General features: G+C 35.8%; 1 long non-coding RNA gene across 1 annotated transcript; it reads right to left on the bottom strand.

Moving 5' to 3' along the window:
- Window positions 1–1,255: 1,255 nt before the first annotated feature.
- On the bottom strand, window positions 1,256–7,125 carry LOC118405595. Its single transcript, XR_004829912.1, has 4 exons — window positions 6,600–7,125; window positions 5,209–5,324; window positions 1,839–2,562; window positions 1,256–1,663 (listed from the first exon to the last, which is right to left on the bottom strand). It is a non-coding gene; the product is annotated as an uncharacterized LOC118405595 (long non-coding RNA).
- Between the last annotated feature and the right edge of the window lie 941 nt (window positions 7,126–8,066).

Raw genomic sequence — 8,066 nt, 5'->3', positions numbered from 1 at the left:
AAAATGCAGTCAGAATAACTATTATTTGTACATGTCTACCCCTGGGTACTAGTATTTGTAGTGCATTCTAGACATTCTCACTGCATTCCAGATATCATTTTGACCACCTTCTGGCAGGATTTGAAGTGACTTGCCGTATCGGTTCTACATGGAATGAGATCAGAATGTTTCGAATAATGTTGGACTGACGTAAAATGCGGTCATACTGCAGTTGGAATACACCTTGAATGTCGTTTGATATTCCTCCACTTCAAATACACCTCGAAAGTTGTGAGCATAACAAAAACTTTCGGGACGGCCCCAAGTATTGGCAAAAATATCTTGAATACAGTGATAATTTGTAGCACGCACTACGAATACCCAGGAATATACAAGGGGTAGTCATTCTGACGGCATTCCGCCACTCATGTGAACTACATAACTCTAAAGTTTACTACAATGTCTCTGTACTTCTCTGCTCTCGATTTCGTGTAAAGGTGGTAATTATCTTTATTGCTTATTCATTTTTGTATCCTTAATTTTCATCAGTGTAATATAATAAGCATGTTGATAAGGTTTTTGTGTAGATTTAAAAGTATTTATTATCTCTTTTATGATTATATGTTATGCTCAGGCAGTTCTCTACATTGAGTTATAGTTACATTAATATATAACAAATGTTACATCCGAGTACTTCTAAAAAGCTATTTGAATGAAAAAAAAAAAAATTAAGCAGGCTAAGCGTGCCCCCAAATACCGACATTAACCAGAAACGACGTCGACGAAAATAAAGTATGTTGATATCCTTCTTCTTCTTGTCCTTTTTTTATGTTTGCTAAAAAATTATGAATTTTTGCGACCATGTGCCAAACGTGTTTATATAAAGGTATGAATTGATTGTAAAATTGGGATCAAATTGACACTGTAATGTTGCACAGCAGCCCTTGTCAATTCCGTTCAGGACAAGAAACAGGACGGTTTATAACTCCTGAATAATAATAATAGTTTCCTTGGAATGTATTATTCATGTCATATGCATGTGGAGTAGAAAAGATAACAATTGTCATTCTCTATCTGTGCAGTAGCTGTCTTTTTTGTTGAACATTCACAGGGCATTATCATTGAAAGAAGAAAAACCAACCATATTGTGTATCTTTGATACACTGACAAATAAATGAATAATTGATTAGAGATAGCACAATGGTAACTTGATTTTGTATTGAAGAAATTTGAAATGTAAAAGGATCTTTAATACAATGACAAATAGACGAAGAATCGATTAGAGATAGTACAATGCTAGAAATACTGAAGAAATTGTAAATGTAAAACCATGTCATCGAATAGGATACTTAAGCCTTGTGTTTCATAATGCTTTTCACTAGTTAGCCACTTTTAACTTCATGCCAAATGTTTAGATCCCAGTACACATGCAATCCAAGAACCGTCTTGTAATTTATTCGAATATCTAGAATAGTGCACACTAAACCCGTAAATTTACATACACGACCAGGACAGATCGAATTCCGGAGAAGGTCCGAAATGCCCCATAACAGTTAACATGTATATAACAGATAAGGTGTGGATGTATAATATCCTTGCTTAGCAATATACTCATAATCAACTCCCATACTTGCCTTTCCCCTTCACATTGATGGTAATGTTTGTCGGAACTTCCCGAAGAGGCCTGAAATGCAGCAAAAATTGGGCCAAATTTTATTTTGTGCTTCAAAAATACAAAACAGGAACTTTTAGAACACACAATGCCACCTATCAACACGAATTACCAATAGGATGTTGTTCAGATGCTGTTATTTGTTTTGATAAAAATAAATAAATTTGATAACGTTATTTTGTATTACCTGTTAAACAGGTGTAGCTCGTCCCTGCTGACCATATTCTTCGGAAGACTTTCTGTGGCTTGAATGTCACGTTTGCATTCTAATATTGAATTACAAGAAATCGTTGGTGGTCTTTCGCAGTAAAATGTAGCATTGGGTATTGGCTTGGAATAATCACAGACATCTCGTGGGTTGACGCTGTCGTTACGACTGAAGGCGCATTTTGTCCATTCCGAAAGTCTTTTCATCAACGAAATTGCAAATCGTAACCCTTCTATCAAGGAATGTATCACGAACCCTTCTGAGAACTTGAACAGCTTCACTCGAACGTAATAGCTTAACCGAAATGGATAATTTTCCTGGCCAACTTAGAAGGAACTTAGCGAGATAAGTTCCATTTCCATAGTCTGTTATTTTACCGGGAAAGCAGGCCTGTATCGAAGAGTTTGAGTATAGCTTGGCTAAAAAAAAAATCTTCTCCGTAATTTTTTGGCCGTGCCATTGCATCTTTGGCAACTATTCTAATAAACAGAGTTTCCCCAACGTTATAGACATCACGAGTGTTGATAAGTTGTAATGAAGTTGTGCAAGCACTGGTCACCCGGCTTATGCTTATCTCTTGTTGTTGATTGTGAACTGCCGATGTGACGACGTTTTGTCGTCTTTGGCCATGTTTCTGTTTAGTATTAACTTGATGTGGATGCGAAGAAATAATGTTCTTGTCTCCTGTATTATAATAGAATACCTGCAGTGAAAGCGGTATAAAGGAAAGATTAGTTAATCGGGTAAACATTTCGTCAGTTATTAAATGAATTAATGAAGACATCTATAATTATGTAACGATGGTAAAAATCATTCTGTCACTATAACTTATTCGACTTTATCTCGCTTCTTGGTAATTGCAAAAATGTAGCTAGCTGTATAATTGGTTGGAATTTGTCGAAGGCTGTAAGAATTATAAATTAATTTATTAATAATCTATTAATAAACTATTAATACTACTAAAAAATATTCAAGTACCTGAATAGGGGGAAATCTACTTAACACATAGTCAAATAGAATGTTTTATAGCTATCATAAAAAAGGGCAATCAACAGTAAAATATATCTCGTCGTCTACTTTACCTTAACCTTATCCAGACCGGGGTGGGGGGCTAAAAGTGCCAACTTTGACTTCGTATAGCACCCAAACGGGTTGTGCTAGAACAACCAAACTTTGCGACTTTTCCTTAAATATTGTTGGCAACAATTTAAAAGAAAGAATTTAGAATGTTTCGTGCTGCCATGACAACGGGTTTCTGAAAGGCAAATTTTACAAAAATTTTGGTTTAAACAATGGCATTTTAAGATTTTCTTGCTAAACTTAACTTACTTTCATCTCTCTTTAATATCTAAGACATCTAAATTGAACATTCGTGATCAGATATTCATACATAATGCTAGTAAGATGACGTAATTAGTAAAAATGTAAGATGGCCGACAATGTCATGATGAAAAGTATAACCAGCTTATCTTCACTTGGATTTCATCACTATGTGGTATTTTCTTACAGAAAACATTTATGTGAACGTTTTCAATCCATTTTCATGGGGTTTTAGCGTTAGATACTGAAAAAAATGTATCTTAAGACAGTAAGGTTGATAATGCAAAAGGGTGGATAGCTAAACTACATTTTGACGTCGTTGCGTCTTTTAACACTTAAATGTTGATAAGAAATCTTTATTAGTAACTTTTTTGTGTGAAATAATCACTTAACCCTCAAGCCACCGTATGGGGTCAAAACTGACCCCAGGCGTATATCAATGTGTGCCACTATGTCATTTCTGGTCGAAAACAAATTTCATTCCAGCAGTTTGTTTGTATATACGTTCTATAACTTCTTATACGTTTTTACCCAGATTGGCTCATTGTTGATTAAGTTATCCTAGAAAGTTTATGTATGGTACATTAGGGTCAAAACTGACCCCAGCATTTTTTTAAACAAACTTTTGCGACCCACGCCTAAACTACATGTCGTAGGATCACGAAATTGTCAGAGAACGATGAACATGTAAGCCAAAATTATTACAACAACTTTTGTGGCATTACCATGTTATTTTACATTATGGCGTCATCTAGGTTAAATCGGCCGCCATCTTGGATTTTGACTGAGGACGTCATCAATTTAGCATAAATTCTAAATATTGAGTCATGAAATTTACGCTGAATTTATAAGATGTGATGAACAACTGTTATTTGCCAAGAAAACCTTAAAACCTAAATGTTTAATACAAAATTAGAAAATTTCGTAATAAATACGTCTGTTAGAATTCCGTTGCCATGGCAACATGAAGAATGATGAACATTCACTGTTCACTGAAAGTGTTTGCTGACAACATTTTCTAAAATGTAACTAAGTTTGGTGGACCTAGCATAAGCCATTCAGGCGATATACGGCATTGAAGTTGGTACAGTCATCAAAAACCTCCTTCCCGGTCTGAATAGCGTTTCTGCAAAATGTGGTGCTCATGATCTTTTGCATAAATTATTATAATGAGTTAGAAGTATTTTTGAAATTAAAAAACAATAAGCTTTTTTGTAAATACGAACGGTGGCGAAATGACCCCCCCCCCCAGTCCAGGGAATGCCAAAAAGGCCCAGCCTGGATATGGTTAACGATAGAATAAATGGATGCTTTGCTCTACAGGAGTACGGTTGTGTCTTCCTGATTCGATGATTATTAGCTTGTCTGTAGATCCGTAACATACATTTGCAATCTTAAGGTAATTTTCTTCGTTATAGAATTGTTATAATAATCTGTACGTTTGTAGTTTAATTTTCGAAACTGCAACAGTTATCGTTGTGGATTTCCGATATAACGGTCCGGAAATAGCTATATATTAAGACAGGAATATAGATTAAAGAATTTCTGTCCATAAATGTTTCAAGAAACCCTATGCAGTAAGGTTCCGTCTATGGCACTATCGCGTACTCAACACAACCGCGAACACTCAATTTCCCTGCTACCGTGAAAGTAAATCTGCGCAAACTTTACAGCATTTACAGAATAGAAAATGTGAATGATAAAGCTCTTATATAACGAATTTTATTTATGAACATAACACTTAAATAGTTATAAGAAACTTATATTGTTAGTTTTTATGTGAAATATTTAAGTATAATAAGGATTCCCTGTTTTAGCAAAAAAATGACGTCATAATCACCTCATATAACGTCACAATGATATAAAAAATTCAGGATTTATAATACTTGATGAGAATATTATCCCCTAATTATTTGTTGAGCTTCCATGAGCCGTTAAAAAATTACGAATGGGGGTTATGTTACTGGATATCTAAATTTACGTACAAAGCAAAGAATTAGCAACATATTACAATAATCAATTTACTCACCGGGAGAAGGTACAACAAGAGAAAAGCCAGACATATGTAGCACAGGCTCTTTGCGGGAATTTTAGATTCCTGTGCCATTTCCAAAGCAAACAATTACATCCGTGTTCTTTTGAGATCTGAAAATATCATTTAAATTAAAACACATGGGGATTAATGTCAATGGGCATTCATCATCTAACTCAAGAACGTCAAAATTTCTAGGTCTGTACCTGATACTAGAGACATATAGACCTATAGACCTCTATGTAGTAGTAAAGGAGAATATCTTTATCTGTAAATCATACCTTGCCGTCACCGGCAACTGGGAACTGAAAAACAATATGATTTCTTCCTAAATTATTGAATCCAATAATCTGCGATCAAGCATTAAAACTATATTTAACGGATTTCCTTGTTATGTTGCTTATTTGAAACTGCTTTTATATTACGCAAAAAATGATTAACTTAAATTTAATTTTATTGCGGTTGTTAGTGCTTAGAACTGATTGGCACTTCTGCAAAGAATTATGTAACATTGTTTCTCCCTGACGTAGCACATGCTATAAACCTAAATGTTAATCAAGATATCACCCCCGTATTTACTTAAAAGCACTGTTTGTTGTCTGGTTGCATAAAAATAATGATCAAATGACAATGATTTGACACTTCGTACGAACGGTTGCTTTGGTAGGTGAGAACTGTCAGTTCGTCCACAGGTCAATTCAGATAGCTTCATTCACTGATATTGAAAGATATTAAATGATGTCAGGCCGTCAAATTCAGTACACAATGCCTGCGTAGGACTTTCGTCATACTTAGATTAGTCTTAAGTAATCTGGAGTTGCAATCTGCCAGTATGAAATGTATTCTTGATGTGAGAACGAAGGTAAAGGTACATTGTAGGAAAAACTAAATTTGTTTTACTGCAATAAATGCATTAGTGCTATAAGGACACAAATCTTCAAAGAAAGACAATACTTAGAATGTTTATCTTGGAGTATGACAGGCGTTCTTGATGTAAGATCGTCAATCTTAGACATAATATTAAAGAAGTCGGATTTATTGTGCTCATTCATTAAATAGTTACTTTCCTGTTACGACATTAAACTTTCATTTAAAGGCAGTAAGGATTGGAACATTATTAGAGAAATGTCAAATCGATTTTAAGTATAAAGATACTTATAGATCATTATAACTGTGCTCCCTTTGCAGGAAATGTAATATTCAAGTAAAAGAACTTGAAAGTAAGTAATCTCACAACTTAATTCGTAGACAAATTCTCACTGTCTTGTGATTATGTAATTATGTGGAGAAATTATAAAAGTATATTTTTCTCTGAAGAAGAATCTATAATATCCGTGACAAGATGGATTGTAGACTTCCTCTCTAACAGTAGACAGCATGTACCTTACCATGGAACACTTTCCGACAGCTTGAAGGTGACCTGTGGATTACCACAGGGGACTCCACTGGGGCCATTGATTTTCCTTGCGTATATCAACAGTGCCGCACACCAGGCTGCCTCCAAACGCTGGAAATTCGTTGATGACATGAATTTGTTGAAAATTAGAACCCCCAACCTAAATCTTTCAAGTAAGCAAAAGGACTTAAACGACTTGGACAACTGGTCTCGAACGAGCCATATGAAGCTGCATCCCAATAAGTGTCAAGTCATGCATATTCAATTCAGGAAGATCCCGTACCCAACACCTCCCCTTAAGATCGACAACACAGAGCTCCAACAGGTTGTAGTAATGAGAATTCTTGGTGTGCTGCTTCAGTCTGATCTACGATGGAACTCCCATGTTGACTCCATTTGTAGCAAATCAAGTCGACGTCTGTTCCTCCTTCGCAAACTAAAACACTTCCACGAATCCATCGGTGACCTAGTCACAGTGTACGTGCCTTACATCCGACCAGTCCTGGAGTATTGTGCCGCCGTCTGGCATGCCGGGCTCACCACTGCACGTCATGTCAATGTCAATATGTTGTCAATGTTTTATTATATTTCAGCCATACCATAGGTATGGTGAAATATATTGTATTCGTAATGTTTCTTCTTCTTTTTCCTGTGAAATCTTCAAATCGAATCAACTCCGTCGTTCCTGGACCGAATTACTTGAGATTTAGCACAAGGGTAGAGTGGGTCAATACCCAGGTGATTTTATCTTCATTTTTTTCATATCTTCCTTTAAAATGATTTTATTAATGTTTTTTGCCATTTTTATGTACATTTTGCCCCCCTGTACCCTGCCATTACAGCCGAATGACCTGAAATTTGGTAAGAGGTGCCTTGATTATATACCCACAAAAATAAAACAATTTTGGCATACGGTACAGCAAAATGCTTAATTTTGGCATTTTTTGCCTAAAAATGACATTTTTGGCTCCTCTACCCCCATTTTACAACCAAATGACCTGAAATTTGGTGTAAGAGTGCCGCCTACATATGCACACATGAATTCAATAACACTTTTGGCATACGGTAAAACAAAATGCTTTGGGCTCCTGTTCCCTGGTCTTGTAACCAAATGACCAACAATTTGGTAAATAGGTGCACTAGATATTCATTCAAGTGACCCATGTATAATTTCTGGCATAAACCACTTCAAAATTATATATTTGGGGACGTTTTGGGTAATTCTCCACTGGCCAGAGGGTTAACAACCTCAAGGCCGTTGACCTCCCACCTGAAGACAGCATGTGCACATGTATATATACTTGTAACTTGATTAAAGAGGCAACCAATCACGTAGCCTCCGAATGGGATTGGCAGCCAATCAGTGAGCCTGGTGTTATCTGGATGAGTCCATTCTGGCACGGAGGGGGTACATATTTTTTAAGTTCATCTTTAGACTGGTCAGAATAGGTTTAGTGCA

This window comes from Branchiostoma floridae, chromosome 18 (assembly GCF_000003815.2).
Source record: "Branchiostoma floridae strain S238N-H82 chromosome 18, Bfl_VNyyK, whole genome shotgun sequence".
NCBI lineage: Eukaryota > Metazoa > Chordata > Leptocardii > Amphioxiformes > Branchiostomatidae > Branchiostoma > Branchiostoma floridae.
Note: the sequence above shows the minus strand (reverse complement) of the source record. Positions and strands in the feature narration are given on the sequence as shown.